Source organism: Solanum stenotomum, chromosome 1, assembly GCF_019186545.1.
Source record: "Solanum stenotomum isolate F172 chromosome 1, ASM1918654v1, whole genome shotgun sequence".
NCBI classification, from domain to species: domain Eukaryota; kingdom Viridiplantae; phylum Streptophyta; class Magnoliopsida; order Solanales; family Solanaceae; genus Solanum; species Solanum stenotomum.
The window spans coordinates 85,438,628-85,459,086 of record NC_064282.1 but is presented as its reverse complement, the minus strand read 5'-3'; the positions used below and the strand labels follow the sequence as shown (position 1 = coordinate 85,459,086).

General features: G+C 37.0%; 1 protein-coding gene and 1 pseudogene across 1 annotated transcript in view; one reads left to right on the top strand and one right to left on the bottom strand.

Moving 5' to 3' along the window:
• LOC125864367 (sphinganine C4-monooxygenase 1-like) overlaps nt 1–20,459 on the top strand; it is a 752,368-nt gene that overhangs the window by 430,116 nt on the left and 301,793 nt on the right. The gene's annotated exons all lie outside the window — the stretch shown is intronic.
• Nucleotides 13,265–17,262, bottom strand: LOC125864403 (uncharacterized; annotated as a pseudogene).

The window sequence follows — 20,459 nt, the reverse complement described above, 5'->3', positions numbered from 1 at the left end:
GATATTTCGGACTCAATGGTGAAGGCGGAATTTCCATTTGGAGCTCGCTTCGACGAAAAGTGGGTCCCACACCCAGTATCATTTGAGCCAGATTCCACAATTGCTATCTAAAGTCTCGGGAAGTGAACAAAGGGTCGTTCTAGACCAAAATCGATCTTCCGAAGCTAACCTAGCTGTCAGAATTTTCATCTGAGCACGTCTTCCAAGAAGGTTGACCAAAGTCAACTTTTCAAGTTATAAAAATCTCCAAAACAGGAGAACGGGCCTAAAACCCAAACGAACGACCAGGCGACCGAACAGTCAGTGCCAGCAAGTCATAAATGACTTGGGGTCGCTACAGGAACGCTCTAAACGATGAAATGAATTCTTTAATTTAAAAATGACCTGGAGGGTCATTACAATATCCACTACTAAAAGAACTTCGTCCGCGAAAGTAAGAGTCAAGAAGTACCTGAGTGCTCAAATAAGCCGGGGAACTGTGCCCGCATCTCATGCTCGATCTCCCAGGTAGCCTCCTCAACTGGACGATGTCTCCAATGTACCTTAACAACAGGAATGGCTCTCGAGCGCAATCTCCTCACATCTCTGGCTAGAATGGCAACTGGCTCCTCTACAAATGTCAAACGATCATCCAACTCGACTGCATCATACTGGAGCACATGAGACTCATCAGGAACATACCGCCGCAACATCGAGACATGACAAACTGGGTGGATGGCTGAAAATGCTGGAGGTAGGGCCAACTCATAAGCAACCTCCCCAACTGTCCGGAGTATCTCAAATGACCCAATGATCCTTACCGATAGATTGCAATTTATTATTTTCTCTTCTTTGTCTATGCAGCAATTTTAAATTTGGAGTTAAGAATGTTATTCTTTAAATTTCTTTAAGGTTAGAATCTTCCCAAACATTTATAGGCATTTATTTTTTCACTCTATTATCTTGACATTAAGAATGATCTCATGTAATTGTGTAAGTACGTATTTATATTAATATACATTAAATATAAAAGTCTTGGATATGGACTTGGACTTCGCTCTTGGGCTTGGATCGGACCTTAAAATAAATATTTTTATAAAGTTTAAATATATACTCTATAAATAACAATGATTTTACAAACAAGAATAGTATATGTATCTGTAGTTTGATACAAACTGTACAAAATAAATCAAAAATTAAAGTGACCAATAGAAAAAATAAAACAAGTTAGATATAATGATAGTTTTTGTACATTCAATACCAATATTGTGATCATCATTTTTGAGAAATCGTTCCACAATATCTAGGCAAGGTTGTAAAACAGTATTCCTCCATGCTTCGTCAACAACTTCTTTTCTATCTTCTTTGAAAACGTCAGTAGCAATAATATGATGCACCGACCACATTTTCTCATTTATTAATCGTTGAATCTTGTCAAGTTGGTTACAAATTAATATACGAGTATTACGCTTGATACTTGAAATTGAAGCTTGAAGAATCATCTTCTTTGAGTCATCATCTCTGTCTATATTTTTTTCTTCCCTTAAATATTTGTCCATTTCAGGTACACCAATGGACCGTCGAATTCCCTTAAATATTTCATCAATCCTCATGTCAACTCTACGGTTCAAGAGAGATTGCTATACATCAATCCAAATAAAGCAACTGTCATACTTATGTTTAAACACGAATACAGGGTCTTCCACAAGTTTTTCAATAAACGAATTTGACCCTCCAACAATAATTGGAACACATTGAGTCTTCAAAATTTTTTCTTTGTATTCAATGCACTTCAGACAGAAATATTCGGCCATGAAGTTGGAATGTGGGTCAATTTCACCTAAAAAATTGTGAAACAAAATAATTGTCAATTAATATTCACATTAAAATAAAGAAATCATAAAAACATGTCTTTTTCAAATTTGTATACCCAGCAAATAGTGTCGTATACCTTGTTTCTCAGCGTGTGTGATCTTGTTGGTCACGATTTCAAGTCCCTTATAAACTTGCATTTTGTCCGATATGATTATTTCTCCTCGAAAATGGGTGGCAAGGTCAACAGAGACGAGATTTTCCCGTTCCTGTTGCTCCCATTATGAACACCACTTTCTTCTTGTTGAACTAGTTGTTGTTGATGATGAAAGTATTCATTTTATCTACACATAAAATAAAATTATAATAATAATTATTTTAAAATAGTAAATAATCTAATGAAAACCACGCATGCATACACTCATTCATTAAAAAATCTTATAAATATAAGGTTAAAAAGTAGAAACCTTGTTTGAGATGTAATAAACTATGTAAAATAATATATTTTTCTTAATGGTGGTTAAGAAAGAGATTGCATTGAGCATTTATAGTAAAATGTATTTGTGGACATATTAATTATCATACCATATTCAGAATTACTGATATCTTTTAGGATAAGATCAATGACTTTTGAAAAATATATAGATCTGTCAGCTTGAATTTTGGTAATGACAAGTAAATATTTTTAGGATAAACTTAACAAATGTACATTGTTTGGAGATCGCATATAACCGGACAATTATAGTAAAAACGTCATTTTGAACTTATGAATTGGTATGTACCAATTTTTTTTTTAAAAACCGTATCTTTTAGGATAAGAATAATTCTTGTAAAAGCCTACAGATACGTCAACTTGAATTTGGGTGATTAGGCTTAAATAATTTTAGAATGAAGTTTCTTGATGCACATTGTTATGAGATCATATACAAGATTTATAGGCATTTATTTAGAGTTAAGTATGTTATTCTTTAAATTTCTTTCAGGTTAGAATCTTCCCAAACATTTATAGGCATTTATTTTTTCACTCTATTATCTTGACATAAAGAATGATCTCATGTAATTGTGTAAGTACGTATTTATATTAATATATATTAAATATAAAAGACTTGGATACGGACTTGGACTTCGCGCTTGGGCTTGGATCGGACCTTAAAATAAATATTTTTATGAAGCTTAAATATATACTCTATAAATAACAATGATTTTACAAACAAGAATAGTATATGTATCTGTAGTTTTATACAAACTGTACAAAATAGGTCAAAAATTAAAGTGACCAAGAGAAAAAATAAAACAAGTTAGAGATAATGATAGTTTTTGTACACTCAATACTAATATTGTGATCATCATTTTTAAGAAATCTTTCCACAATTTTTTTTTTAAAAACCTTATCTTTTAGGATAAGAATAATTCTTGTAAAAAGCCTACAGATACGTCAGCTTGAATATGGGTGATTAGGCTTAAATAATTTTAGAACGAAGTTTCTAGATGCACATTGTTATGAGATCATATACAAGATTGACAAAAATATAGATTTCGTAAGGATTGTAAAAAGAACTCAATAATATTTCTGAAGGAATACATTCAAGTGATAATGCGTCAATTCATACACTATTTAACAACACGTCATAAGTGCTAAGTCTAATTCAATTAGAAGGGAAGGAACAGTTATAGATAACTGTTTCAATTATAATTATTTATATTTCCTTGTGCAGCATGTAATAATAGATAACTGTTTTATTGAAAGAAGCGTCCATCATCGTGATTGAATTAGGTAGAATATATTTCCATAAATGATCCTTACCGATAGATTGCAAGTTTATTATTTTCTCTTCTTTGTCTATGCAGCAATATTAAATTTAGAGTTAAGAATGTTATTCTTTAAATTTATTTAAGGTTAGAATCTTCCCAACCATTTATAGGCATTCATTTTTTCACTCTATTATCTTGACATTAAGAATGATCTCATGTAATTGTGTAAGTACGTATTTATATTAATATATATTAAATATAAAAGACTTGGATATGGACTTGAACTTCGCGCTTGGGCTTGGATCGGACATTAAAATAAATATTTTTATAAAGCTTAACTATATACTCTATAAATAACAATGATTTTACAAACTAGAATAGTATATGTATCTGTAGTTTGAATTAAATTGTACAAAAATAGGTCAAAAATTAAAGTGACCAAGAGAAAAAATAAAACAAGTTAGAGATAACGATAGTTTTTGTACACTAAATACTAATATTGTGACCATCATTTTTGAAAAATCTTTCCACAATATCTAGGCAAGGTTGTAAAACAGTATTCCTCCATGCTTCGTCAACAACTTCTTTTCTATCTTCTTTGAAAACGTCAGTAGCAATAATATGATGCACCAACCACATTTTCTCATTTATTAATCGTTGAATCTTGTCAAGTTGGTTACAAATTAATATACGAGTATTACGCTTGATACTTGAAATTGAAGCTTGAAGAATCATCTTCTTTGAGTCATCATCTCTGTCTATATTTTTTTCTTCCCTTAAATATTTGTCCATTTCAGGTACACCAATGGACCGTCTGATTCCTTTGGTGTAATATGCATTTGGAATGAAAAACTGCCGCACCTCATCCACCAGCCCTGCAAGCAACATAAATTTAAGAATAGTTTTATTTAGGTGAATATATATTTGATAACCGAAAGTATTATTAAGAAAACTATATAAGAAAAGTTTTGGTTAGAGTCATTATTATATTTTGATTCATATAGAAAATAGATACAAAAACTACCTGCATTGACCATTTCATCAATCCTCATGTCAACTCTACGGTTCAAGAGAGATTGCTATACATCAATCCAAATAAAGCAACTGTCATACTTATCTTTGAACATGAATACAGGGTCTTCCACAAGTTTATCAATAAACGAATTTGACCCTCCAACAATAATTGGAACACATTGAGTCTTCAAAAATTTTTCTATGTATTCAATGCACTTGAGACAGAAATCTGCAGCCGTGAAGTTGGAATCTGGGTCAATTTCACCTAAAAAATTGTGAAACAAAATAATTGTCAATTAATATTCACATTAAAATAAAGAAATCACAAAAACATGTCTTTTTCAAATATGTATACCTAGCAAATAGTGTCGTATTCCTTATTTCTCAGCGTGTGTGATCTTGTTGGTCACGATTTCAAGTCCCTTATAAACTTGCATTTTGTCCGAGTTGATTATTTCTCCTCCAAAATGGGTGGCAAGGTCAACAGAGAGATGAGATTTTCTCGTTCCTGTTGCTCCCATTATGAACACCACTTTCTTCTTGTTGAACTAGTTGTTGTTAATGATGAAAGTATTCATTTTAGCTACACATAAAATAAAATTATAATAATAATTAGTTTAAAATAGTAAATAATCTAATGAAAACCACTCATGCATACACTCATTCATTAAAAAATCTTATAAATATAAGGTTAAAAAGTAGAAACCTTGCTTGAGATATAATAAACTATGTAAAATAATATATTTTTCTTGATGGTGGTTAAGAAAGAGATTGCATTGAGCATTTATAGTAAAATGTATTTGTGGACTTATTAATTATCATACCATATTCAGAAATACTGATATCTTTCAGGATAAGATCAATGACTTTTGAAAAATGTATAGATATGTCAACTTGAATTTTGGTAATGACAAGTAAATAATTTTAGGATAAACTTAACAAATGTACATTGTTTGGAGATTGCATATAACTGAACAATTATAGTAAAAATGTGATTATGAATTTATGAATTGGTATGTACCAATTTTTTTTAAAAAAACCATATCTTGTAGGATAAGAATAATTCTTGTAAAAAGCCTACAGATACGTCAGCTTGAATATGGGTGATTAGGCTTAAATAATTTTAGAACGAGGTTTCTTGATGCACATTGTTATGCGATCATATACAAGATTGACAAAAATATAGATTTCGTAAGGATTGTAAAAAGAACGCAATAATATTTCTGAAGGAATACATTCAAGTGATAATGCGTCAATTCATACACTATTTAACAACACGTCATAAGTGCTAAGTCTAATTCAATTAGAAGGGAAGGAACAGTTATAGATAACTGTTTCAATTATAATTATTTATATTTCCTTGTGCAGCATGTAATAATAGATAACTGTTTTATTGAATGAAGCGTCCATCATCGTGATTGAATTAGGTAGAATATATTTCCTTAAATGATCCTTACCGATAGATTGCAAGTTTATTATTTTCTCTTCTTTGTCTATGTAGCAATATTAAATTTAGAGGTAAGAATGTTATTCTTTAAATTTATTTAAGGTTAGAATCTTCCCAAACATTTATAGGCATTTATTTTTTCACTCTATTAGCTTGACATTAAGAATGATCTCATGTAATTGTGTAAGTACGTATTTATATTAATATATATTAAATATAAAAGACTTGGATATGGACTTGAACTTCGCGCTTGGGCTTGGATCGGACCTTAAAATAAATATTTTTATAAAGCTTAAATATATACTCTATAAATAACAATGATTTTACAAACTAGAATAGTATATGTATCTGTAGTTTGAATTAAATTGTACAAAAATAGGTCAAAAATTAAAGTGACCAAGAGAAAAAATAAAACAAGTTAGAGATAATGATAGTTTTTGTACACTAAATACTAATATTGTGACCATCATTTTTGAAAAATCTTTCCACAATATCTAGGCAAGGTTGTAAAACAGTATTCCTCCATGCTTCATCAACAATTTCTTTTCTATCTTCTTTGAAAACGTCAGTAGGAATAATATGATGCACCAACCACATTTTCTCATTTATTAATCGTTGAATCTTGTCAAGTTGGTTACAAATTAATATACGAGTATTACGCTTGATACTTGAAATTGAAGCTTGAAGAATGTCACGCCCCGTGCTACCCCGAAGACGCGGACACGAGACCTAGGACCACAAGTGATCCCAAGCTAACCCTGTTGGCATGATCATGAGCATACTAAAGATAATAAACTGATGCGGAAGCTAAATCATAAATAAATCTGAAAAGATGGGGAATACCCATATACTATAGCTGAATATATCAAATCTGAGAGTTTAATACAAAAGAAATATCAAACTCAAAACACTGAGCTGAATCTAACTATGTCTGAAATAAGCCTCTAAACTGACTAGAAATGTTGGGACATGCCCCAACTAGGTTTAGCAAAACTGAAACTAAAGACTAAAAGCGATAAAGATAAACATGTCACTAGTCCTCGAAGAATGAGGACTCACCACTGATGCTGCTGAACTGAAGATCGAGAACCGATCTAAGCGTGATCTGGATACTGAGAACCTGAACCTACATCACGAGAAGATGTAGCGCACGTATGCGTCAGTACTTGAAAGGTACTGAGCAGGCAGGATAGAGTAAAGCTGAAAGAACATATAACTGAACAAAGCAATAAAGCAATGAAATAATCTGAACATGATATAGATACTGAATACTGAGCTAACTGAATGCAATGACCAATTTATAACATGTTGACTGAATACTGAATGAATTGTAAATGTGGTCAATGCAATAGAGTCTGACTAAACTGTGGGAGCTGCTAATAACCAACATAAAACCACATGAGCTAAATGTGGAGTCCGATGTATATGCCCCATCGAGAGGACCCAATATACCCTGCCAGAGGTATAAAGGCATGCTGGCGTGATCACTAAGCTGATGTTGCCCACAGAGGGGACTTACACCTACGTGGCTCGTAGTTCTGGGACTATATGGGTACGCTGAAACCCTAGTCCAACTCGGTATTATGCTACTCCCAATGTATTAAGTAGTTAATTGGTTCTGACTGAATTTCTGTAAATACTGGATAGCTCAAACTGAACATGCAAACTGAGAATGCAACAATTAATCTGATAATGATGCATTCATAAACTGAGGCATGTAAAACTGAATACTGAAATATCTGACCTAGCATGTGTAATTTAAGAACTAAAGAAATACATAGCTAGGGTTCTGAAATTCATGCGATAAACTGAGCAATAACATGATAATTTGATTTGGAACATTTAAATAAATAATTCATGATGATCTGCTGTAATTCTAGAAACCCTAGGTCTGTTCATAATCATGGAATCAAGAATCCGACTGAATTCTAGGGACCTAATGGGTGAAAGGAACCCACTAGTGAAATCTCACATACCTGGTGACGAATTCCACGAAGAAATCTTTCGATTTTAGGGCTGGAACTGAAGGAACCTCACTGCGTTCTTGACCTTTTTCTCCTCTTCTGCTTCTAATTTTCTATGTTTTGATTAATGATTTTGACTAAGGTAAGTTCTAATTATGTTTCTAGGTTTAAACTGATTAAAACCCCATGATTTAGGGTCTAAACGACGTATCTTAGGGGTTAAACGAAATAGGAAAAGACCAAAAGACCCCTGAATTAACTGTTGTCGGAGTGATCGACGGAATGGACTGACGGTCCGTCAATCAATCGACGGCCCGTCGATTGGGTCCGTAGGTCGAGTCTGCCCAACAGGGCTTCAGTAAAACGGGCATAACTTTTTACTCGGAGGTCGGAATTTAGTAAACTTGGTGGCGTTGGAAATATAATTCAATTATCTATCTAACCATAGGTAATGAGACACATAATTCATTTTGTGCTAAGAATTATGACCATCTGAAGTTGACCCATCAGAATTTTCAGCTAACTGGCTGCTAACCTTTGATCTACAGTCAGACCTACGGACCGTGGATCGAACGACGGTCCGTACTGGTCAACAATAGTTCATGTCAGAGGCTGGGTATAGGAGGTCTTGATCCACGGACACAGACCACGGAACGTGGTTTGATCTACGGACCGTGGGTCTGTCCGTGAGTCGAGACTTCATCAATTTTCTGAGCTGGCTGAGGAGGGGTTGTAGTGGCGAACCACGGACCACCAGCACAGACCGTGGTCTGACCTACGGTCCGTGGATGGCAACTGTGGGTTGCACCTGCAACTTTCTCAAAATATGTATTTTTGGTCTGTTTCGGATACGGGGTGTTACATTGAATCATCTTCTTTGATTCATCATCTCTGTCTATATTTATTTCTTCCCTTAAATATTTGTCCATTTCAGGTACACCAATGGACCGTCTGATTCCTTTGGTGTAATTTGCATCTGGAATGAAAAATTGCCACACCTCATTCACCAGCCCTGCATGCAACAAAAATTTAAGAATAGTTTTATTTAGGTGAATATATATTTGAAAACCGAAAGTATTATTAAGAAAACTATATAAGAAAAGTTTTAGTTAGAGTCATTATTATATTTTGATTCATATATAAAATAGCTACAAAAACTACCTGCATTGACCATTTCATCAACCCTCGTGTCAACTCTACGGTTCAAGACTGATTGCTCTACATCAGTCCAAATAAAGCAACTGTCATACTTTTGTTTGAACATGAATACAGGGTCTTCCACAAGTTTTTCAATAAACGAATTTGACCGTCCAACAATAATTGGAACACATTGAGTCTTCAAAATTTTATCTATGTATTCAATGCTCTTCAGACAGAAATCTTTGGCCCTGAAGTTGGAATCTGGGTCAATTTCACCTAAAAAATTGTGAAACAAAATAATTGTCAATTAATATTCACATTAAAATAAAGAAATCACAAAAACATGTCTTTTTCAAATATGTATACCTAGCAAATAGTGTCGTATACCTTACTTCTCCACGTGTGTGATCATGTTGGTCATGATTTCAAGTCCCTTATAAACTCGCATTTTGTCCGAGTTGATTATATTTCCTCGAAAATGGGTGGCAAGGTCAACAGAGAGACGAGATTTTCCCGTTCCTGTTGCTCCCATTATGAACACCACTTTTTTCTTGTTGAACTTGTTGTTGTTGATGATGAAAGTATTCATTTTAGCTACACATAAAATAAAATTATAATAATAATTAGTTTAAAATAGTAAATAATCTAATGAAAACCACTCATGCATACACTCATTCATTAAAAAATCTTATAAATATAAGGTTAAAAAGTAGAAACCTTTCTTGAGATGTAATAAACTATGTAAAATAATATATTTTTCTTGATGGTGGTTAAGAAAGAGATTGCATTGAGCATTTATAGTAAAATGTATTTGTGGACTTATTAATTATCATACCATATTCAGAAATACTGATATCTTTTAGGATAAGATCAATGACTTTTGAAAAATGTATAGATATGTCAACTTGAATTTTGGTAATGACAAGTAAATAATTTTAGGATAAACTTAACAAATGTATGTTGTTTGGAGATTGCATATAACCGGAAAATTATAGTAAAAATGTGATTATGAACTTATGACTTGGTATGTACCATTTTTTTAAAAAAAACCATATCTTTTAGGATAAGAATAATTCTTGTAAAAAGCTGACAGATACGTCAGCTTGAATTTGGGTGATTAAGCTTAAATAATTTTAGGATGAAGTTTCTAGATGCATACTGTTACGAGATCACATACAAGATTGACGAAAATATGGATTTCGTAAAGATTGTAAAAAGAACTCAATAATATTTCTGAAGGAATACATTCAAGTGATAATGTGTCAATTCATACACTATTTAACAACACGTCATAAGTGCTAAGTCTAATTCAATTAGAAGGGAAGGAACAATTATTGATAACTATATCAAATACAATTATTTATATTTCTTTGTGTAGAATGTAATAATAGATAACTGTTTTATTGATTGAAGCATCCATCATCGTGATTTAATTAGGTAGAATTTATTTCCTTGAATGATCCTCACCGACAGATTGCAAATTTATTATTTTATTTTCTTTGTCTATGCATCAATTTTAAATTTGGAGTTAAGATTGTTATTCTTTAAAATTCTTTAAGGTTAGAATCTTCCCAAACATTTATAGGCATTTATTTTTTCACTCTATTATCTTGACATTAAGAATGATCTCATGTAATTGTGTAAGTACATATTTATATTAATATATATTAAATATAAAAGACTTGGATTTGGCCTTGGACTTCGCGCTTGGGCTTGGATTGGACCTTAAAATAAATATTTTTATAAAGCTTAAATATATACTCTATAAATAACAATGATTTTACAAACAAGAAAAGTATATATATCTGTAGTTTGATGTCACGACCCAAAAATGGATGTGATGGCACTCGTCGTATTCCACCAAGGCAAGTCAGCCTAAAACCCAGTCATTTCTATAAAGTGCGGAAATAAAGCAAAGTTCAATAACAATTACTATTACGAAAACAAGTCAACTTAATTCAATCCCCAAAACCTGGTTGTCACGTGCACAAGCCTCTAATGTAAATACTAGAATTGAAATAAAATATGCAAGTCTCAAATGATGTCGTCTTTCAAGTAAAAACAAAATCATAAACAGGAGTAAGGAGGTTCGCTGAGATGACAAACAGCTACCTCTCAAATCTCCACAGAAAGGCTCGGAAACGAAGAGAATGAAAGGTATCACGAAGATCCGGGCTCGTAACCTACAAAAGATTGTAGAAGCAAGAGGTGAGTACCAAACCACACGGTACTCAACAAGCAAATCTCTAAACACAAGCTAAGGGTACAGAATACGGGTACTCCTTACACCCCATCCTAACCTCCATAACTACAACCTGCATAAAACCAACCCAACCTAGCAATTTACAGTTTACAAAGCATACATCTCAACAATAGCACTCTAACAGATCATATATTCTCAATAACACCTCAATATTCGTCAATAACCAATTTCACAGAAAGGCACTCACAAGATCAGCAACACACAAGATCAAGTTCATCAATAATAAAAATGTGCAATGCAATGAAATGCAATGTCAAGTATAGTGATGCATGTCTGACCTAATGATACACACCCGCTGTCTCTCAGTCCGGGACCCATGGGGGACATATCTGTCCATGCATCCATCGCGGCGCGCGATACGACCCTCGATAATAGTAACCATCGCGGCGCGCGATACGTCCCTCGAAATATAGTATCCATCGCGGCGCGCGATACGACCCTCGATAATGGTACATCCTCTTATCACGTAACACTTATCACAACCATGTCTCAGAACAATGCAAATGACATGTTCACACAAATAATGAGAAGATGACCAATTTAACATCAATGTACAATTCACAACAATACAATCGTGACACAACATCAATAATTAAACAACAAGCCTTTTTATTACCCTTTTTCCATCATTAGAATTTTTCAACATGGACAAGTCAACCCATCACCAATTCTCATTACTCCCAAACATATACCACAAGGAAATACACGAATTCCATACGCTTAGCAAGGGTTTAGAAATCCACTTGCCTCAAATAACCGAACAATCACTCTGAGACTTGAGCCTTCCCTTTTCGTTGAACTTCCAAATCAATGCAATCTATTCAAGTACATAGTCACAATAAGATTCCGAAACTAACAACACTCATGTCACTATAGGTCTAGTCTGAACCCAAAAAAAATCACTCAAATATATAGTCAAGTTCCTAATCTTAATGTCAATTAACATTCCAACTTTCATACTTCTCAAATTTTCAAGCCTAGGGTAAGTCTCAATATATCAATAACTTAGTTTATAATGTAGTAAGTAACTCCAAAAAAAATTGCTTTCTGATCATTAACCACCCATTATATAAATCCAATATTACCTAATGATTACCCATAATCATTATCCAATGATTACATTAGCCATTAACAATTTTCCACCCAGAAAACGTTAGCACAGGTTATTAAATTCAATTTCTCTTGTTTCTCTATCTAAGCCAATATTGTTATAATAATAGTAATAATAGATTAAATGGAAACATATATCCAGTAGTTACCGTGTCAGTAACTCAGCTTTGAGAAACCTAATGTATAAATCTTTAAGCCTAACTACAAGCATATATACCGATAATCACCGACCTCTTCTATAAGTATATTAACCTCAAATGATTTTCCATTATAATGAATCAATGATGGGACATAATCATTGCTCAAATTACATATTTTATCCATTACTATTATTCCCTCGAGTCCAATTACACTACCGGTTATTGATTTCTCTTCTATAACCAATATTATAATAATAACATTAATATAGTTCATATCAATATATACAATACAACAAGATGGTTGGCAATTTTGATGACTTACCTGAAGTACACACGCAATACCCTCGCCGAAACCCTACGCCCTTTTCTTCTTTTCCTTTTTCAGTTATGACTCAAATATTAAATCCCAAATAATTTAATTCATTTTAACCCATGGTCAAGTGGTATAGAGTCTTTAATAAATGATCACTTTAACCCACTAACTATCGATTAATTAACTTAAGTTAAATGAATAGTTCAAAATTTCCAAATCAACTTCACCGACTAATCAAAAATTACTCGAGTCAACTATTGAGAGGGGTATAAACGGAAATTTTATGTAAATTTCTAAAAATGACAATCCGGGTCATTACATTATCCACCACTAAAAATCATGTTCGTCCTCGAACATAAGGTGAAAGAAAGTACCTGAAGCTTCAAAAAGCTGAGGATATCTGGCACGCATATCAGACTCTGTCTCCCAAGTTGCCTCTCCCACTGATCGGTGCTTCCATTGCACCTTCACTGAAGCAATCTCCTTGGTCCTAAGCTTTCGAACCTGCCTATCCAATATAGCTATAGGTTCCTCTTCAAATGTCAAGTCTGGACCCAACTCCACTGAATCGAGTGAAAGCACATGTGACTCATCCGGAATATACTTCCGAAGCATAGAGACATGGAAAACAGGATGAACTGCCGACAAACTAGGTGGCAAGGCCAACTTATAGGCCACCTCTCCCACTCGACTCAAAATCTCAAAAGGTCCAATGAATCTAGGGCTAAGCTTGCCCTTCTTGCCGAACCGCATCACACCCTTCATAGGTGACACTCTAAGCCAAACATGATCGCCCTCCATAAACACTAAGGCTCTAACTCTCCGGTCTACATAACTCTTCTGTCGACTCTGGGCTGTCAACAGTCTATACTGAATCCTACGGACTTGCTCCATAGCATCTCTAAGCAAGTCAGTATCCAAAGAGTCCATTTCTGCCGAATCAAACCTACCGATCGGAGACCTACATCGTCTGCCATATAACGCCTCAAATGGGGCCATCTGAATACTAGAGTGATAACTATTATTGTAGGCAAACTCTGCTAAGGGTAAATGTCGATCCCATCTAGCACCAAAATCGATCACACATGCTCGGAGCATGTCCTCCAACACCTGAATCGTCCGCTCGGACTGACCATCTGTCTGAGGGTGAAAGGCTGTACTCATATCTAGCTGAGTACCCAAACCATGTTGTAATGCCTTCCAAAAGTGAGAAGTAAATAGTGAACCTCGATCTGATATAATAGAAACAGGAACTCCATGTAGTCGCACAATCTGACTGATATATAGCTCGGCTAACTTCTCAGCCGTATATTTCACCTGAACCGGAATGAAGTGGGCAGACTTGGTCAGCCTGTCAACAACAACCCAAATGGAGTCATAACCACCCACTGTGGTAGGCAAACGCACAACAAAGTCCATAGTGATCCGCTCCCACTTCCAAGTAGGAATAGGCATCCTCTGAGATACACCCCAGGACGCTGGTGCTCACACTTGACCTGTTGACAAGTCAAACACCTAGAAATAAAGTCTGAAATATCTTTCTTCATCCCACACCACCAGTAATGCTTACTAAGATCATGATACATCTTCGCTGCTCCCGGATGGATAGAATATCGGGAACAATGGGCCTCTTCAAGAATCAGTCTAGTCAACTCTCCCGTCTTGGGCACACAAATCCTGCCTCCGATCCTCAAGACACCGTCACAATCAAGGACAGCCTCCTTGGCTTCCCCTCTCAATTCTCTGTCTCGAATGAGACATAACTTCTCATCATCAAATTGATGCGCACGGATCTGCTCGACTAAAGAAGACCGAGCCTCAATAAAAGCAATCATCCCATCACTTTCCTCTGAGATCTGCAACCGGACAAGACTATTAGCTAACATCTGAACATCTTTAGCCAATGGTCTCTCCTCAATACTAACTGCTGCAAGACTTCCCATGCTAGGAGTCTTCCTACTCAGAGCATAGGCAACAACATTGGCCTTCCCCGGATGATATAGAATGGTCACATCATAGTCTTTCAACAACTCAAGCCACCTACACTGCCTCAAGTTCAGATCCCTCTGACTAAAGATATACTGAAGACTCCGATGATCAGTAAAGATCTCACAATGCACCCCATACAAATAATGACGCCATAACTTAAGGACAAATACTACAGCCGCCAACTCCAAATCATGAGTAGGGTAGTTCTTCTCATGGGACTTCAATTGCCTAGAAGCATAAGCAATCACTTTCCCCTTCTGCATCAATACACCACCCAATCTGACTCCTGAAGCATCATAATATACAGTAAAGTCTACACCCTCCTTAGGTAGAGTCAACACAGGAGCCGAAGTCAACAAAGTCTTGAGCTTTTGAAAACTCTCCTCACACTCATCAGACCACTGAAAACCCATACCCTGTCAAGTCAATCTAGTAAATGGAGCTCCAATAGTAGAGAAACTCTGAAAAAATCATCGATAATAACCTGCCAATCCCACAAAACTCCTAATCTCGGTAGGAGAAGTAGGTCACGTCCAGCCTCTAACTGCCTCAATCTTGGCCGGATCTACTCTAATACCCTCCTTGGACACCACGTGTCCCAAGAATGCCACAGAATTAAGCCAGAACTCACAATTTGAGAACTTGGCATACAACTTCTCTTCCCTCAATCTCTGAAGTACAATTCTCAAGTGTCGGACATGGTCATCCTCGGTCCTGGAGTAAACCAAAATGTCATCGATGAAGACAATCACAAAAGAATCAATGTATGGTCGAAACACCCCGTTCATCAACTCCATAAAAGCTGCAGGGGCATTAGTCAACCCAAAGGACATCACTAAGAACTCATAATGCCCATACCGAGTCCGAAAAGCTGTCTTAGGGATATCTGATGCCCTAATCTTCAACTGATGATACCCAGACCTCAAATCAATCTTAGAGAACAAAGATGCCCCATGTAGCTGATCAAACAAGTCATCAATACGCGGAAGAGGATACTTATTTTTCACTGTTACCTTGTTTAACTGTCTATAATCAATACACATCCTCATAGTCCCATCCTTCTTCTTCACAAACAACACAGGGGCACCCCAAGGTGACACACTAGGGCAAATAAACCCCATACTCAATAAATCCTGCAACTGATCCTTCAACTCTTTCAACTCTGCTGGAGCCATACGGTAGGGAGGAATAGAAATAGGCTTAGTGCTCGGCTCCAAATCAATAGCAAAATCAATATCCCTATCGGGAGGAACACCTGGAAGATCAGAAGGGAATACATCGAGAAACTCCTAAACTACGGGAACAAAATCTATGGAAGGTGGTTCAACACTGGTGTCCCGAATAAAAGCTAAGTAAGACAAACACCCTCTCTCCACCAATCTCTGAGCACGGATAAAAGAAATGACCTTGCTAGGATAAGAGCCATTAGCACCCTTCCACTCAACCCTCGGAAGACCAAGCATTGCTAAAGTCACAGTCTTAGCATTACAATCAAGGACAACATGATAAGGAGAAAGCCAATTCATACCCAAGATAACATCAAAGTCTACCATCCCCAGAATGATTAAATCTACCCAAGTGTCATACCCCGCTAGAGAAACAAGACAAGATCGATACACTCGATCCACCACTAAGGGTTCACCCACGGGTGTAGAAACACGAATAGGTACAGTCATGCTATCACATATCATATCAAATTCAGCAGCAAAATAGGTGGACACATAAGAGAATGTAGACCCTGGATCAAACAATACAGATGCAGATCGATGGCATACTGGGATGATACCTGTAATAACAGCATCAGAAGTCTCCGCTTTGGGTCTCCACGGAAAAGCATAACAGTGGCCCTCTCGGCCACCTCCAGCCTGGGTGGTAACTCTACCCCCACTCTGCTGAGCTGCAGAACCACTACTAGAAGCTCTACCGCCTCTACCTGACTGAACTCTGCCTCGGCCTCTACCCTGTGGTACCGGTGGTCTAGCCTGAAATGAAGAATTAGGTTGGGACCCTCCACGACCCCTTTGGAAAGTACACTATCGCATCAGGTGATCGGGATCTCCACAAGAAAAGCAAAATCTCTGTCCCGGGAACTGCTGTGTGGACCCTGAAAACCCACTATAATTGTCTCGCCCCATAGGTCGCTGCTGTGAACCGTGACCCACGCTATAAGAACCCCGAGGTATCTGACCACCCTCGAATGTCGGAATAGATGCATGAACGAGTCCTCGCTACTGAAAGAAAACACTCCCTCTGTGTGATCCCCTGCCTCCAGATGAGGCACCATGAAACTGACCAGCTGTACGGACTCTCTTAGGGTCCCCAAGCTCTTCTCTCTCCATCAATTCCGCCTCTTTAGCGGCACTCACAATGGACTGGAAGGAAGCCCCCTCTCTAGATGCTCTAAACACAGCCGATCTGATAGAGAAAGTCAACCCCCTCACGAATCTACAGATCCTCTCTGTCTCGTCTGGAATAATGGCCAAAGCATGCCTAGACAACTGGCAAAAACGGGCCTCATACTCTGTAACTGATAAGCTGTCCTGTCTCAGATTCTCAAACCTTAAACGACTCTCCTCTCTCACGCTCCAAGGGATAAAACGGTCATGAAAGGCACTGGAAAACCTCTCCCAAGTCACTGGAGGAGATCCAACTGGCAAAGCCCCCGAATAAGTTCTCCACCACTCTCTCGCTGGCCCACGAAGCTGGAGTGTAGCATATCGAACCCCATGTAACTCAGCTAATCCAACAACCTCTAGCAACTCTCGGCATGTAGTCAGAAACTCATGAGCGTCCTCACTCTTCCCACCCTGAAACTGAGGTGGGTCCATCTTTCAAAATTTCTCATACCTACGCTGCTCATCCTCTGTCAGAATAACTAATGGTGCACCTTGACCCCTAATTGCTGGTGCAAGATCATTCTCAACCATAGGATCCTTTGGTGGCTGCCCCACCGCATCATGCATAACTGGAGCTTCCTGCTGCTCTTGGGTCTGAGCCCCCCCTCTAGTCTGAGAGTCTTGTGGTGTAGTGGTCGCACCACCACCGTGAGTAAAGCTTTCAAGCACACTTAACACCCTCAATAATGTATCCTGAAGCAAAGGTGTGACTGCAGGCTCTGGAGGAACCTGGTCCTCTCTGTCATCAATCTGAGGCTCAGGAGAGGCCTCTCTAGTACGACCTCTAACTGGTGCTGCTCCATGGCCATGACCTCTGCCTAGTGTCGTTCCACGAGCACGACCTTTAGCTCGGGCTCTACCCCTACCCCTAGCTGGGGCCTCAACAACTGCCTCGGGAAGTGCCTCCCCTCTACCACCAGTAACAGTCGCTCTAGTCCTCGTCATCTGTCAAAAGAGTATACAATAGCTCAGTACTGAAGAAGGTAACCACGCACGATGAGAAAGAATGAACAAAAAGGAAGTTTCCTAATAGTTTTTATAGCCTCTCAGAGATAAGTACAGACGTCTCCGTACCGATCTTTGAGACTCTACGTAGACTCGGCTTGTATGCATGTGAGACCTATGAACCTGGGGCTTTGATACCATTTTTGTCACGACCTAAAAATGGATGTGATGGCACTCGTCGTATCCCACCGAGACAAGTCAGCCTAAAACCCAGTCATTTCTATAAAGTGCAAAAATAAAGCAAAGTTCAATAACAATTACTAGTACGAAAACAAGTTAACTTAATTCAATCCCCAAAACCTGGTTGTCACGTGCACAAGCCTCTAATGTAAATACTAGAATTGAAATAAAATATGCAAGTCTCAAATGATGTTGTCTTTCAAGTAAAAACAAAATCATAAACAGGAGTAAGGAGGTTCGCTGAGATGACAAACAGCTACCTCTCAAATCTCCACAGAAAGCCTCGGAAACGAAGAGAATGGAAGGTATCACGAAGATCCGGGCTCGTAACCTACAAAAGATTGTAGAAGCAAGGGGTGAGTACCAAACCACACGGTACTCAACAAGCATACCTCTAAACACAAGCTAAGGGTACAGAATACGGGTACTCCTTACACCCCATCCTAACCTCCATAGCTACAACCTGCATAAAACCTGCCCAACCTAACAATTCACAGTTTACAAATCATAAAGCTCGACAACAACACTCTAATAGATTATATATATTCTCAATAACAACTCAATATTCATTGATAACAAGTTTCACAAAAAGGCACTCACAAGATCAGCAACACACAAGATCAAGTTCATCAATAATAAAAATAATACAATGCAATGAAATGCAATGTCAAGTATAGTAATGCATGTCTGACCTAATGATACACACCCGCTGTTTCTCAGTCCGGGACCCATGGGGGACATATCTGTCCATGCATCCATCGCGGCGCGCGATACGTCCCTCGAAATATCATATCCGTTGCGGCGCGCGACACGTTTCTCGAAATATAGTATCTATCGCGGTGCGCGATACGTCCCTCGAAATGGTACATCCTCTTTAATTTCTTATTCTTTCTCAATGCACATAACACTTGTCAGAACCATGTCTCAGAACAATGAAAATGACATGTTCACACAAATAATTAGGAGATGACCATTTTCATAACATTGCACAATTCACAACAGCACAATTGATCACATTACTCCCAAACACATGGTCCTAATGGTATGGGGTCTTAAATAAATAATCACTTTAGCCCACTAATTATTGATTAATTAACTCAAGTTAAACGAATAGTTCAAAATTTCCAAAAATGACCTTCCGGGTCATGACATTTGATACAACTTGTACAAAATAGGTCAAAAATTAAAGTGACCAAGAGAAAAAATGTCACGACCCAAAAATGGACGTGATGGCACTCATCTTAACCCACCAAGACAAGTCAGCCTAAAACTCAACCATTACAATAAAATGCGGAAATTTTTATAATAAACTCAAATATACCCTCAAAATCTGGTTGTCACGTGTACAAGCCTCTAAAGTATTACAATTGAATCAAAAGAAAAATACAAGTCTCATATGACATTGTTTCTAGAGTAGAACAAGATCATAAATAGGAGTAAGAAGGATCGTTGAGAAGACAAACAACTACCTCACAAATCTCCCAGAAGCCTCCGAAAAGAAGAGAATAACAAGTACCATAAAAAATTTGTAAAAGCAAGGGGTGAGTACCAAACCACACGGTACTCAGCAAGTAAACCTCTAAACACGAGCTAGGGGAATAGAATACAAGTACTCCTTACACCCCAACCGAACCTTCACAACTACAATCTGTATAAAACTAGCCCAACCTAACAGTTCACAGTTTACAAAGCACATAGCTCAACACAACACTCTAATAGTTTCATATCCTCAACAACAACACTCTAACAATTGCATATCTTCAACAACATGTTCAATATTCATCAGTCACAAGTTCCATAGAAAGGCACTCACAAGATCAGCAACACACAAGATCAAGTTCACCAATAATAAAGAAGTGCAATGCAATGAAATGCAATGTCAAGTATACTGATGCATGTCTGACCTAATGATACACACCCGCTGTCTCTCAGTCCGGGACCCATGGGGGACATAT